Genomic DNA, 15,752 nt, shown 5'->3' on the forward strand with positions numbered 1-15,752 from the left:
TGTTTGCACTGGGAGCCATTGCCCCTATTCTATTTTGACCTTCTTATGATATTTTACTTGCATTTGTGTTTGTTTGTGTTACAAAAAGACTGCAGAGTTCAGTTGCTCTTTAGTTGCGGTAGTGAGAACAAGTTGACCCTTTACAACTAAAATGTATAATTTGTGCAGTTCTGCAAGCCCATTTTCTGGAGGTGGCAGAGAGGCAGGACATTTGGGGATGACAAAGGGAGAGACGGGGAATAAAGGAAAGAGAACAGGGGAGATGGGAAGGCGTGGGTTCAGGAAAGAAGGGGAGTTGGGGTGCTGGGAAAGGGGCATTGTGGGAAAGTGGACAGAGAAGGAAAAGAGGTGGAGACGGCGTTGGGTAAGATTTTAACCTTGGTGCTAAATCTACCTCATTTATGAGAAGCCCAGAACTTTTTGCTGCACTGGTAGATTTTTCCCTATACTTCAGTGAGTGGGAATCTTTTGTCCACACTCACAGATCCTTTTACTCATTTTATGGGTGTCATTTTTAAGACTCTCCATAGTGTCCTTTTAATTTTCTACAGCATGGGGTCTGGCATGGATTCACACGCTCATGAATATTCCCCGTCGTCAGGCCGGGAATCCTCCGTAAAAGAAAAAAGGTTCTAGACCCAGCACACACCATCTTACAATGAGGTGCTGGAGGGGCTACTTAGTATCCTCTTTGTCTATCTTCTCATGTAACATTTTTATGTTATACAATTAATGGCTGGTGGCTGTGGTTTACTTTTCCCTACCATTGTGTTTCTACCGCGGGCTGCAATTGCAGCTGCTGAAAAGCACCGATGGGTGCCCATTTCTCAAAATGGCCCAGTCTACTTTTTTCGCCATTTCCTGTTGGAAAGGTCTTTCTTGAGATTTACTCTGCGTGCCCAAACAGGTTTGGCCCCTTTGTTCGTTTTGTCTTTGGCGGGGTTCACTGTTGAAGCCCGCCTCTGGCTCCAGTGTGTCTGGCACGGCAGGAAGTGAGGGAGGTGCCCGAAACTACCTGTGCTTAGTCTCCTTGGTTATAGGAATGCACCCAAAGGTGATTGCCTGGCTGGTTGTCCTCAGAGGACAAGCCACCCTGTTGTGTGAGTGGCAGGCTACAAATGAATGGGAGAAACCTGCATAAAAGGCGAGGTGTTTTAGACAGACGGCAGAGTCGACCACTGAACGAAGGAATAGAGTGCTTGCTGCAACTCCTGGACCGTTGGTTTGCCCGGTGAAGACCTGCTGCAGTGCTGAAGCTCTGAATTCGTCTCGACTAGAGAAGCCCTGCGAAGGAGGACTGCTCCCCTTTGGTGGTTCGGACCAATCGACCCCAAGACTAACTAATCTGGAAATCCTCTCGGAGCTGGCTGTACTTCCATTGCTGCTGCATGAACCGATTACCAGCGAGAGGAACACCAGAATTGAATGCATCATTTTTAAGTCAGACCTGAGCCCCAGGAAGGTCCTCCGGACTCCCTCGAAACAGGACTAACCAAGCCTGAGCGACCTCAATCGAGTGCTGGACCCCAGAAGCAAGGAAAGCCCACAAGGTATCTGAGAAACGCAGTGGTGCTATTTGCGAAAAGCTGAAACCGCGAAGTGCCGCTGTTCTGAAGTTTGCCCATTGCTGCTGCCGACCTTCAAAACCTAGTGCTGGAGTTCCCAGTCATCCTCACTCTTGTCCCCACAACTGAGGCCCAGGAATAACAGGATCTGCCAGACTACAACAGGAACAGAAGCCAGCTTGAACCAATTTCTTAACCTCTTGTTGTGTAGCATTGCTAGCTCTCAGTTGAGGCTTGTCTTTGTTACCTTTTGCAGAGTTGCTTGCAGCTTTGCCCATCACAGGCCTCCCAGCTTGTGGCCCAACAGTGATTTATTTTTCAACAAAAACTCTCTAACATTGTGCAAGACTTTTACTTGCCTCCAAGAAGAACTCCAGCTCCCCTAGACTTTGCTCAATTGATATTGACTTTCCGGGCTCCCTGAAGACTTTTCTAACCTCTGACTTTGTGTTTTGATCTGTCCCTCCAAAAAGTCGCACATTATCTTTTGTGTAGCTGGGAAAGGGTTAATCTACATTGCATTGGGGGGTTTAAAAGTGCTTACCTGTTTGACAAACTTGTTAACCATTGTTTTCTTCCTTAACTGTTTCCTTTTTGACACCAAACTCAGTATTGCTCTAAATGTACCAGTAAAGAAGTCTTATTCAAACTGACTGCTAAATTAATAAATAATTGTTTAATCAAGAAACTTTGAGTGTAAGTGTTATTTGGATACTTTTCACTGTGTGATAACCCTAAAGCTCACATTGTCCCCTCTTAAGATAAGCCTGGCTGCTCAGTCACTCTACCAACTTGTGTAGTACATGCTTACACCAAAGGTTGGGGTTGAACTATTGCCAAGAGGACAGGGCTGGTGCAGTCTCCCAGAGGGTACTGCATACTATCTTGCCTAATAATAGTTAATGGAGAAACAGTTGGAGACGATGGGAGAAACGGAGAGCGCAGTCTATGTGGAGAGGTGGAGAAAGAAGCAGAGGGGGAGGGTCAGGATAGGACCAACGTGGCAGAGTAGCACAATGCAGTCACTGGGCCAAACACAGCTAAATTCAAATTGGAACAGTGGGTGGATCCCGGTCTTCTTTTTTCGTCATTTCCTGTTTGTGAGGTCTTTCTTGGGTTTTACTCTGTGCGCCAAACCTGGTTTAACCCTTTTTGTTTGTTTTTTGCCTTTGGCGGGCTTCAGTACTGAAACCCGCCTTTGGCTCCAGTGTGTCTGGCAGGGCAGGAAGTGAGGGAGGGGGTGTGCCCGAAACTCCCCTGTCCTTAGTCTCCTTGGTTACCTGAATGCACCCAGTCCTGATTGCCTGGCTGTGCTTGAAGGACAGCCACCCTGCTGTGAGTGACAGCTCGGCTGTGCATGAAAGGGAGAAACCTGCATAAAAGGCGAGGCTTCTTAGACTGAAGACAGTCGACCACTGGAAGAAACATCTGACAAACTAATTGTAAAGGGAAGCTTGCTGCTTCCTTCTGGACCATTGAACTGCCTGGTGAAGCCCTGCAGCTGTGCTGAAACTCCTTTTCCAAATAGACAAGAGAAGCTCCGGAGAGGACGACTACTTCCTTTGGGTTAGTTGGACCAACTAACCCCTGAGACTAACTTTCCTGGAAGACCGTCCCCAACTGGCTGTACATTTTGGTGCTGCTAGAACCGAGTGCCAGGGATCGAGAAATCCGCAGTCGAGTGCCATGTCTGTAAGCCGGCCAAAAGCTCCAGGAGTCTCCGGAGGATCCTCCTGAAGCAGGAGTGAAGGAAGCCCAACTGGTGACCAAGATCTGCGGTGGTGCTGTTTACTGCGCACTAAAACCACAAAGTGCTGCTGACTTGAAAAGAGCCTGTAACTGCCTCCAAACTGCTGTGCAAAGTTCTCCAGACGTCCTCCCTCTTGTTCCCACCACTTAGGCTCAGGAACACAGGATCTGCAACCAAGACAGAAGCCAGCGGGATCCTTCAACCTAAGGTACTGTTCTGACTAAGGGGTACTTGTCTGTAGCTTTGCTCTTCTCCTTCGAGACTTGCAGTAGCTTCTTTTCTAGAGTTGATTTCAGCTCCAACTTTCACAAGTGTAACAGTGTGACCCTACAGTGATTTTTCTTCAACAAACTCTCTAACTTTGTGCAAGACCTTTACTACCTAAGAAGTGCCTCAGCTCCTGCTCCCTCCTTTCCTGTCGCTCTCTGGCCGGCCTCTCTTGGCCCTCTTCCTGCTCCCACCTGCGAGGCTAAAAACCTCGGGTTTGACTCCACACACTCCTTCTCTCCTCACATCTGACTTCTCCAAGAAGTCACCCCACCGGCTGCACCTACTCGGAGGTATTCTATCTTTCCTCTCCTTCCCCCAGAAGCTCACCGTCTCCAGAGCTCTGGTTCTCTCTAGGCTTGGCTATTAAAACAGCCGCTTTCTAAATCTGCCTGCTTATACTCTCCACCCTCTGCTACTCATCCAGAACAGGACTGCAAGACATGTCCTTGGCCTCAAGCCCAGGGATCATATCCCTCCAACCCTGAAATCTCTTCATTGGCTCCCAGTGGTTGCAAGGATTAAGTTCAAAACCGTCTGCATTGTCCACCAGTCCTCCTGGGGCTTGAGGCATCTAAACCTTCAACTGTCTCTTCCTAAATATCTTCCTTCTCGAGCTCTGGTCGTCCTGCTTCTGATGGGTCCTGGGGAGACTACTGGAGCTCCTGGCCAGTTTACAGACGTTGCACTAGACTATGCATTTCTCGACTCCTGGCACTTGGTTCCTGCAGGAACAAAGAAGTACAGCCAGTTACGGAAGGTCTTCCAGTAAAGTTCGAGGTTAGTTGGTCCCACTAACCCAAGGGAAGAAGTCGTCCTTTCCAGAGCTTCTCTTGTTGATGCAGAAAAATCAGGGCTTCACCTGGGCGATTTAGAGGTTCACGAGGATGCAACACGCTTGGTTCATGGTTTCTTCGGGTTGTTCTTCCCAGTGGTCGACTGTCTTCAGTCCCAAAACCCTCGCATTTTAAGCGAGTTTCTCCCATTCATGCACAGCCTAGCTGTCTCACAGCAGGGTGGCTGTCCTTGAAGGCCAGCCAGCCAATCAGGACTAGGTGCATTCAGGTTTCCCTGGAGACAATTGACAGGGGAGTTTCATGCACCTTCCTCACTTCCTGCCCCTTCCTCACTTCTTGCCCTTGCAGACACACTGGAGCCAGAGATGGTTTTCAGTACTGAAACCCGCCAAAGGCAAAATGAACAAAGGGCTCAAACGTAGCTTGTCATGCAGAGTAAAACCCAAGAAAGACCTCACAAACAGAAAATGGTGAAAAAAGACGGGCCATTTTGACAAAATGGTCACCCATGGGTGCTATACTGCAGCTGAGGATTCAGCCTGCGGTAGAAAAGCACAATGGTAGCAAATTTAAACCATTGCCACCAGCCATTTAAAGTAGTGAGGGTAACATATACATTTTTACACGAGTACGTAGGATAAGGGGCTACTAAGTAACCCCACAGCAATCCACTTAAGGTGGGGTGTGCTGGACCTACAAAGAGAAAAGATAAGTAAGGTCAATTTCACTTTACTATCCCTGGGAACAGTAGTTCACACAAGGAAAGGTATTAAAACCTTATGAGAAATCTAAAAGATTTCTCTGTGACACTGCACTGAAGGTGCTCTGTGTCACCATGCAAAATGTAGATGCCTATGGAGTTTGTCAGACTCCAAAAAGAAAACCCGATGATCCAAATCGTATCAAAACACATGAGAGAGTGAGAAAAAGGGCTCACTCACTCCAGGGCTAACATTAAAAAGTCGTAAGTCCAGCAAAAGAGCTGGGGATCTCGAAGGCTGAAGGAAATTAGCACAGAAAGGAGAATTCTCCCTAACGGCTGCTTCAACCCGCAGCGCCATATTCTTCCCACCCTCCCGTTCCATTCCTTTCTTTTTTATTTTTTTAGGAAAAACCCAACCCGCCGCCGCAGCATCACTCCATCTCCCATTGCTGGCAGCCATGGAAATGGCCCACCGGCTCCTTATGGAGCCCCGACCTTCCAGATACATGGCGGCCATCTGGCGCTAGTATTTTCTTTCAAGGAACAGGGCTTCCTTGAATGAAAATACATTATTTTGAACACCCCGGGTTTCCGATGCTGTTTCCGGCTCGGAAACTGAGGGTGCTAATATCTGGCGGACCAGATCATGTTTTATCGGCCTGGAAAGACTCTTTAAATAGGGCCTTTAACTTGGACCCCGGGCTGATTACACCCCATCTGGCCCGCTGGATTGGCTGTTAATGCTATATTGTACCATTCTTTTCTTTTATAATTTTATTTTTATTGATACAGCTGATTACAATCAACTTTTCAATATAAGAAAAACATTAAAACAGTAATCAAAATCTTCATCAAATCAGTAAGAGTAATATCTTTGACAAAGTTCATTCTTAAGTACTCTTAGAAAGGAGAAGAAAAAAGAAGAGTGACATTAATCCCCTGATTTGATTGATCTTTAGTCCTTATTTAAGTCTGTTTTTTAGAAAGTTTAACCCACAAGGCATAACCCAGCTTTCTGTTATCCACTTATATCAACCTTCGCCACAAGTCTTCCTTGTTGGAGATGAAAATATCTTTGAATAGATGTTTAAAATAGTACGCCCTAGTTTCTGATAAGGATTCACATTCTCTCATTAAATGTTCCATTAATTCATTTGGAGATTTGCAGTATCGACATACGTTCTCGTACTGTTGAATGATCTTGCGTCTCGCTTTTAGCTCATTGGTGTTACAAAGGTTCAATCGGAATCTCATGATGCCTGTTCTATAAGTTAATCTGGGAGATTTTATCAGATACGATGGAAGTTGGCCGTATTTCTTCATATAAAGATTGGGATCAAAGTCTTTGTATCCAGTACATTGATCGTTGGTTTTTATCCAGTCAGCTCGCTATATCTTTAGCTTAGTTTTATCTGGATTAGCTATTAAAAGTTCAAGTGTAGCATCAGCTTCTTTTATAATCAATTCGACAGATTTTCTCCATGATCTGACAAATATTTGGGATAAAGTACTTAGATAATGTACTGTCTTTATTAGGGAGTTATCTGTGTCTTTAGCTGTAATACATTTGCTATATAGCGCACATTTTCTCCACTTGTACATTGCAGATAAATAGAGAAGTCCCATTTTGTATCGCAGAATTGGCATAGGTTCAGATTTAGGCAGCTGTACAACTGCTCTCCAATATCGGGTTTCAATTTTATGCCAGTAGGTATCTAAGTTCACTGGTTTGGTTTCAGCATCATAAAGAATGAAAGGTATGACTTTTTTTTGTAATATGTCAACACCAGAATAAGCAAGAATTTCCCATATTTTGCATGTATGATTCTTGATTGGGAGATAGCAGTCGTGATTTTACTTTTAATTGTTACTTCATATGGCTCGTCTTTGATTATTGTTGTTTAATCCCAAATAGCTATATACATTGGTTATTGGGAGTTCTCGAAAGCTCTTAAAATCTATATATTGCCTGAACATTTAATGTACTGTACTTGCATTTAATTTATTGTATTTATTACATTTGTAGAGTGTGCGTAAACACAAAGGCGTGAAGGCGGCGTGAGCTTAGAGGCATGGTTACAAATATGTAAAAGTCAGGTTTGAACAGAGGTTCCAAGTCCGATCTGTTCAGTTAAACAGAAATATCTTTAGTGTTTTTCTAAAGATAGTCTGAGTTTTCCTTTCTAAGGTGGGGTGTGAGGGTGTTCCAGAGCACAGTGGCGTGGGCGGGGAAGCTGGATCCTCCTGCTCTGGTTCTTCTGAACTTGGGTGTTTGCAGGAGGTTGGCATAGGCAGTTCTGGTGGGTCTGGAAGAGGTTGGTTTGGTGATGCGCTCTGAGAGGTATTGGGGAGAAGTGTTATTGATGCAGCAGTGGATTAAGGTAAGAATTTTGAAGGAGATACGGTCCTTCCCTGGGGGGAGGAGGGGGTGTATATATATATATATATATATATATATATATATAATTTGTGTGTGTGTGTGTGTGTGTGTATATATATATATATATATATATATATATATATATATATATATATATTTCTGAGGCTTGTGGAATCTGCTTAGATCACATGCTGTGCATAGGCCGACATCTAGTGGAAGCTGCGGAGTATTAGTTTGTTTCTCGAAACTCGAAAATGGGCGTCGACACAGGCGTGCCAGTAATACTATCCCTAGTGTGACGTCCACTGTACCCAAGATCCCTCACGCGTCTAGGATCCTCAGATTGTTTTTTTCCGCCATACTGGTCGGAAGCATCTTGCGGAGTTCCCTGGCCTTAGCCATACTTTTGCTAATTATTGAAGATTAACATTATTATTGACATCCTTCCCCACCCCAACGTCGACCCTCGACGACGGCTGGAGAAGACATCGACCGTCGGCTGCTGCACGACGGATCTGGGCCTCGGAAGGCCGCTGGCCTCGGCCCGGGCCTAGTAGGCCGCTGGCCTCGGCCCTGCAAGTAGGGAGAGTGGGGGGTGGTACATACTCTTCACTCTTGGTATATAGGTACACCTTATATATTTCCTACACTTAAGCCCGCTGCCTCAAGGTGCGTATGGAGGGTACCCCTTTCCAATTCTGCCCCAAGTGCAACCGCAAATACCCTTGGGTCGACAGGCACGCCACGTGCAATCTCTGCTTGCCAAGGGACCACCCCGAAGCCAACTGCAGAGCGTGTAGTAGGTTTGAGCCTAAGACACTTAAGGACCGTTCGACAAAGCGTTGGGCCCACCACGCCAGGCAGGCGGCCATGGCAGCGGAGGGCGCCTTCAGCGATGGCAGCGACGCCGTACTTTCGGACGGCGAGGGCATTACGGCGTCGAAGGACTGCCGAGCGCAGGTCCCCGACCTCGGAAGGTTGTCCGGCAGGGCGGCTATGGGGAAGACCCCCGGCGACGCAAGCGCTACACACCCTACACACACTAAACACACTAAACCCAACCGAACCTCGCTGACGTCGATTTCTCGGAAAGAGGCACAGATAGAACGGTCCGACTCGGTGTCCTCTGGGCGCTCTCGATCGAGATCACCTCATGACGCAAGGCAATCATCCACTCTTGCCAAGAGTGCCTCGCTCCCTAGATTAACGGAAGTTCGATCGTCGGAAGACGAAGACGACTTCCACCCCCAGGCCGCGCTCCAGGAGACCGAGGCCGCAGTTAACACCAGCGAGGCCCCACGCTCGAAACAAGATACCTCTCCCGACCCTCGACGCCAGGCGTCGAAAGTCTCTGGGGCCTCCAAGGGGCAGGGAAAACATTTTTCCATGCACGGGGAGGGGGGGAAACAGCGGAAAGCACAGCCATCCACTCCTGTAAGACCATCCTTCCACCCTAAGCAGACAGACACACATAAATCTACTGGGACATCAACATCCAGCAAGGGTACCCTTGATAAGTCCTCTAAGTTGCCTACTAAAGTCATACCCTGTTCCAAAGAATGGTCCATTGAAGACATAGACAGGGTCATGTCAAGGATGTCTTCCTTAGCTGATTTTTATGACAAAAACCCAGAACATTTCCTTTCGTATGACCCTCAAGGGCCCACACCCTCAGGCTCCTCTGATCCTATCCCCCTAAGTAGGAAAGCCCGGTTCGAAAGACCTGAACCCTTCGAGGTGCAGCCTTACTCTACTCCATACTCTACTCCACACCCCAGATACCAAGGACAGCCTTTCCCTGAAGGGGACCAGGAGTTTACAAGTATGGAGGAACAAACCGGGACTGAATACTATGCGGATGATGAGGACCTGGAGGAGGTAGAAGATGAGCAGGAAATTTACAGAGTAGATTCCCCGGTAGAGAGCGAAGCCCCAGTTACCGACTCGCCAGTTGATAACCAGCCCCTTCTTAATGAAGTTCTCGCTCGCGCAGCAGAACATTTTCACATCGACACCCACGGTGTACAGGAGGAAAGGGACTTCGCAGAAGAGTTGGTGGGAGAGAGGAGGCCGGTCGCTCAGACCATCCCTATCCTTAAATCCATCCAACGTAGAATAGATCCATCCCTGGTGAATCCTAACCTCACCAGAGCCGTCAACCCCAGAGTCGAAAAACTTTTTCGGGCAGCCCAGTCTGACCCTCTTTATATAAGAGGACATCTTAAACCAGACTCCCTAGTGGTTACCAACACTCGGAAGAGGGCTGGGACACCCTTATCGTCGTCAGAAGCTCCTCCCGACAAGGAGAGCAAAAGACTGTACGGGTTTGGCAGGAAGGTAGCCTCAACGTCCGCCTACCAAGCAAGGATCGCAAACTCCACCACCCTGTTGGCAAGCTACAACTGCCATCAATGGGAAGAGGTTGCGGCGCTCATAGCCTCTGCTCCTGAACCGTTAAAGGGCCAGTTGGCTCGGATCTCGGCAGAGGGGAGAGCCGTGTCTGGTTGCATATTAAAAGCAACTTTCGACGCCGCGGACAACGCAGGAAGACTGATAGCAAAAGGTACTGTTATCAAGAGACATGCGTGGTTACGGCAGTCGGGGTTCAAGACAGAAACCCAGGCTTCATTAATAGACAAGCCGGTGGAACCCGATCTATTGTTTGGGAAAGCGGTCGAAGACGCACTTAAGAATGCCAAGGACGAGTACGAAACTCTCAAATCCCTTGGCCAGCTTACCAACAAACCCCCTAACCAGAGGGGGAACAGTAATTTTCGTCGCCCACGCGGCCAAAATTCACAAAAAGGCAACTATGCCCAAGGACAGGTGACAACAACCAGCAGTCTACCCAAAGTTACAGCAGGGGTAACAAGAGAGGTCGTGGAAGAGGCAGAGGCAGCCCCAACAAGGGAGGGGGCACGCCTCCACCAAAGCAGTGACGCTCAGTTCAGGGTCCCTTCTCACGCAACCCCAGTAGGGGGACGCATTTCCAACTTCACCCAGGCTTGGGAAGGGATCACCTCAGACAGATGGGTGCTGTCAACAGTGTCCACAGGATATTGTATAGAATTACTGCAGCGTCACCGGAACCACCCTCCACGACAAAGAATACACTCCTTAGAACATCAGAAGATCCTTCTCGAGGAGATCGCCATTCTGCTAGAAAAGGACGCGATAGAACTCGTCCCAGGACACCAGGTAAACAAGGGTATCTATTCAACTTACTTCCTTGTGCCAAAGAAAGATTTGACAATGCGCCCAGTATTGGACTTGCGGCCTGCCAACAAGTATGTCAAGCCCCAAAAATTCCGTATGACCACGCTACAAGAGGTAATCCCCCCTCCTAAAAAAGGGGAGTACATGGCAACCTTGGATATGAAAGATGCTTATTTTCATATTTCCATGCTCCCAGCCCACAGAAAATACTTGCGCTTCAAGGTAGACAGTCGCCACTACCAATTCAAGGTACTGCCCTTCGGGATAACTTCAGCACCAAGGGTATTCACCAAGGTACTGGCGGTGGCAGCTGCACACCTACGCAGGGAGGCAATCCCAGTGTACCCTTATCTGGACGACTGGCTCATAACGGGGGAAACCCCAGGAATTTGCAGGTCAAACATTCAGAGGACTATCGACCTCCTCCACGAATTAGGCTTCTCTATCAACGAGAAAAAATCCAGTCTGGTGCCAAGCACCTCAAAACAGTTCCTAGGAGCAATCCTAGATACTCAGAAAGGGTTGACCTTCCCTTCGGAAGAGAGAATTCGGAATATACTACTGCAGATTCCACATTATCAGTCAGGTCAACAAATAACGGTACGCAAAGCTATGCGGTTACTGGGCATGATGGCGTCATGCATTTACCTGGTCCCCCACGCGCGTCTGCGCATGCGTCCCATGCAGGAATGGTTGTGGTCTCAGGCAAGTGGTCAGTGGGACGATCTAGTGGTCGTTTCGCCAACACTCGTACAGAGCTTACACTGGTGGACAAGAGAGAATCTCGCAAGGGGAAAACCCTTCTACGATCCCGAAGTACAAGCAGTGGTGACTACAGATGCATGCCTGACTGGGTGGGGAGCTCACCATCTCCACCACACAGCTCAGGGTCTCTGGTCTCACTCAGTAGCCAAGAACCACATCAACCTGCTGGAGCTTCTGGCAGTATTCCGAGCGCTTCGGGCATTCGAGCCCCATCTGCTAAACTTGTCGGTGCAGATTCGGACGGACAGCACGACAGCCATGTTCTATCTGAACAAACAAGGAGGGACTCGTTCGCCAAATCTGTCCAAGCTTGCCCAGAAAATCTGGACATGGGCACTCAGACGGAACATCTTCCTGTCATCTCAACATGTTCCAGGGGAGCTCAATTCCCTAGCGGATGCCCTAAGCAGAGACTCCCTCCCAAAAGAACACGAATGGGTCCTTCACAGAGATATCGTAGAGGATCTCTTCTCTCAGTGGGGTTTCCCCACTATAGACCTATTCGCCACAAGCGAAAACAAACAATGCCCAGGATTTGCATCCAGGTTCCCCCAGCCAGACTCCCAAGGGAATGCCCTGTGGATGAACTGGTCAGGGATGTTTGCGTACGCTTTTCCACCAACTCCTCTCATCAGGAAGGTGGTGTACAAGATGAACAAGGAATCGATGACGCTCATCCTAGTTGCTCCCATGTGGGCGAGACAACCATGGTTTCCACACCTACGCAGGATGGCGGTGTGCGAGCCCATCAAACTCCCAGCCTGGTACAACCTACTGTCCCAGCAACAAGGTCAAACAGTGCACCAGGAACCCAACTCAATGAACCTGGCAGCATGGCTCCTGAAGTCATAGAGTTTGGGCATCTCAATTTACCACAGAGGTGTATGGACATCCTAAAAGAATCCAGGAAACCAAACACAAGGCACTGTTACTTTGACAAGTGGAAAAGATTTGTTATTTGGTGCCAGAATAAACAAATCAACCCGGTTAATTGCACTCCTTCCAACGTTGTAACATACATGCTCCACCTGCTGGACGCAGGTTTGGTTTTTAACTCTCTGAACGTACACCTGGCAGCCCTCTCGGCTTACACCACATCCCATAACAAGGTATCGTGGTGGAAAGTACCAGTAGTTAAAGCCTTCATGGAAGGAGTAAAGAGACTTCACCCTCCTATTTCGAACCCACCGCCAGGATGGGACCTCAATGTGGTGCTAGCTAAGCTCATGGGCCCCCCTTTCGAACCCATGCATAAAAGTAGTCTCAAACACCTGACTTATAAAATGGCCTTCTTAGTAGCCATTACCTCTATAAGAAGGGTCAGTGAAATTCAGGCTCTGTCAGTGCAGGATCCTTTCTTTACTATCCACAAAGACAAACTGGTTTTATGCACACCCCCTAGGTTTTCACCTAAATTTATATCTAAATTCCATGTAAACCAGTCCATCGAGCTTCCGGCTTTCTTCCAGAACCCGCAAAGCTCGGCTGAGGTGAAACTACACACCCTAGATGTGCGTAGGGCGGTCCTCTACTATGTAAACAAAACCAGACCGCTAAGGAAAACAGATCAACTGTTTGTCTCCGTAGCTACAGGCAGAGAGGGAGATCGCGTCTCTAAGGGCGCTATCTCGAAGTGGATTATCAACTGTATACAGCTGTGTTACTCTCTTTCTGAAAAAACTCTGCCTTTTACGCCAAGAGCCCACTCTACTAGAGGCATTGGGGCCACTCTGGCTTTCATTGCAAATGTTCCCCTCGACACCATTTGCAAAGCAGCTACTTGGAGCTCTATTCACACTTTTACTCAGCATTACTGCATTGACACTCATTCCAAGACAGATACGCAAGTGGGACAAGCGGTTCTGAGACACCTGTTTGCTCATGACTCTTCTCACATCCCACCTCCTTCTTCTGGTACTGCTTGCTAATCTATGCACAGCATGTGATCTAAGCAGATTCCACAAGCCTCAGAAGGGATACATTACTCACCGTAATCGTATTTCTGATGCTTGTATCTGCTTAGATTCACATGCGACCCACCCTTCCTCCCCTCCGAGAGAAGGCGCATGATTGCTGGTAGTCTTACCTTTCTGTCTATCTGCTTGGATTATTAGTACTCACGCTACTCTTCATGCTTCCTCATGTCAGAAAAAATACAATCTGAGGATCCTAGACGCGTGAGGGATCTTGGGTACAGTGGACGTCACACTAGGGATAGTATTACTGGCACGCCTGTGTCGACGCCCATTTTCGAGTTTCGAAAAACAAACTGTAATACTCCGCAGCTTCCACTAGATGTCGGCCTATGCACAGCATGTGATCTAAGCAGATACAAGCATCAGAAATACGATTACGGTGAGTAATGTATCATATATATATATATATATATATATATATATATATCTATATATATATATATATATATATATATATATATATATATATATATATATATATATATAAAAAAGGAGAGGGGTGCACTCCAGTTCCCTGCACAGTAAACCTTCTCAGCTACAGGTGTTCTCCTCCGACCGGTTTGTGTGCCAATACACGTCATCAAGGAGGCTGTCTTAACTTGCAGCTCACAGCAAGTGCAGGTGTTAACACTTAGTGATGATTCTGCTGCAAGGACTTCTGGTAGCTGTAGTCATCAGGTTTGCAAGGAACAGACTCACACCCAATCCCATAAATGGGGAAAGGGGGGGAGTAGCCTACAGTGAGGCACTCCAAAGTTGGGCATATATTACCCCGGTGCAGCACCCTATAAGATTTCTGAAGATTCCACCCTTCAGAAAACTTGCAAATGTATTGAAAAAAAAGGAGAGGGGCGCACTCCAGTTCCCTGCACAGTAAACCTTCTCACCGGGGTAATATATGCCCAACTTCTTTGCACCGGGGTAATATATGCCCAACTTTGGAGTGCCTCACTGTAGGCTACTCCCCCCCTTTCCCCATTTATGGGATTGGGTGTGAGTTTGTTCCTTGCAAACCTGATGACTACAGCTACCAGAAGTCCTTGCAGCAGAATCATCACTAAGTGTTAACACCTGCACTTGCTGTGAGCTGCAAGTTAAGACAGCCTCCCTGATGACGTGTATTGGCACTGAAACCGGTCGGAGGAGAACACCTGTAGCTGAGAAGGTTTACTGTGCAGGGAACTGGAGTGCGCCCCTCTCCTCTTTTTTCAATATATATATATATATATATATATATATATATATATATATATATATATAATTTATTTTTTGGCCCATGCGTTGCAGAGGGCGTTATTTTGAACAGTTTGTAGTTTATGCAGGTTATTTTAGGAGGTGCCAGTGAAGAGGGAGTTGCAATAATCCAATTTAGAGCAGATGGTGGCTCGGGCGATGTTGATACAATTGTCATTGTAGAGGTACAGGTGGCAGCGTTGAGGAGTTTGGCGGTATATGCTGATGAGGAGGCGATGGAGTTCGCCAGTTTAGTGAGTGAGAGTGTAGAGGCTTAGTGGACGCCCAATGTTTTGACTACTGGGGAGACAGGTACGGTGTTAATGGTGAAGTGGGAATATTCGGGTTCTAGGTTGGCTAGGTGGGCTGGTTTGCTGACAAGCTCAGTTTTATCATTCAGACTGAGCCCATCGATCACCATCCAGGATTGCACAGATTCATAGATGCAGTTAATTTTGTCGGTGTCTTGGTGATAGATGCAGGAGAGGGGATGAGGATCTGGGTGTCGTCGGCGTAGTTGCTATATTTGATTTGGCAGGGTCAAAAAGGGGCTTGTTAAAGACATTGTGGAGGGGGGGCTGCATGAGCCTTAGGGGCGTGAGGGGGGCTCCATAGGTGATGGCTGTGCGGGTGGAGGAGTGGTTGTCTGCATAGACAGTTGAGGTGCTGTCGGACAAACAAGACAAAATCCACTGGCAGGCTTTGGGGGGGTAGAATAGGGCGGCTGTGGAGAGGTGGTTGCAGAGTATGTTATGGTCAACCAAGTCAAAGGCCACAACTGGGCCTAGTAGCATGAGGAGAGAGAGGTTGCCAGTCATGGCATCATCTAATTGATTTTTTAGGCCCAGGAGGTCTGACTCGGTGCCGTGGCCAGGGCGGAAGTGGGATTGGCAGGGACTGAGGAGGTGGTGTTTTTCTAGGTGATCTTGGAACCTGATAAAGGCGGCAGTCTTTTATTTTTACAATAGGGTCCTAGAGGGGTTACTTAGTATCCCCTTTCTCTAGTTTCTCGTGTAACATTTTTATGTTGCCTTTTCTACAATTAATGGCTGGTGGCAGTAGTTTACGTTTTACTACCATTGTGTGTTTTTACCTCGGAC

General features: G+C 47.5%; 1 protein-coding gene across 1 annotated transcript in view; it reads left to right on the top strand.

The window, feature by feature from the left end:
- The window catches only part of LOC138525621 (ribosomal RNA processing protein 1 homolog B-like), a 310,024-nt gene that overhangs the window by 138,362 nt on the left and 155,910 nt on the right, over positions 1-15,752 (top strand). The window lies entirely within an intron of this gene.

The sequence above is a fragment of the Ambystoma mexicanum genome, chromosome 7p (assembly GCF_040938575.1).
Source record: "Ambystoma mexicanum isolate Mex_15411 chromosome 7p, UKY_AmexF1_1, whole genome shotgun sequence".
Taxonomy (NCBI): Eukaryota; Metazoa; Chordata; class Amphibia; order Caudata; family Ambystomatidae; genus Ambystoma; species Ambystoma mexicanum.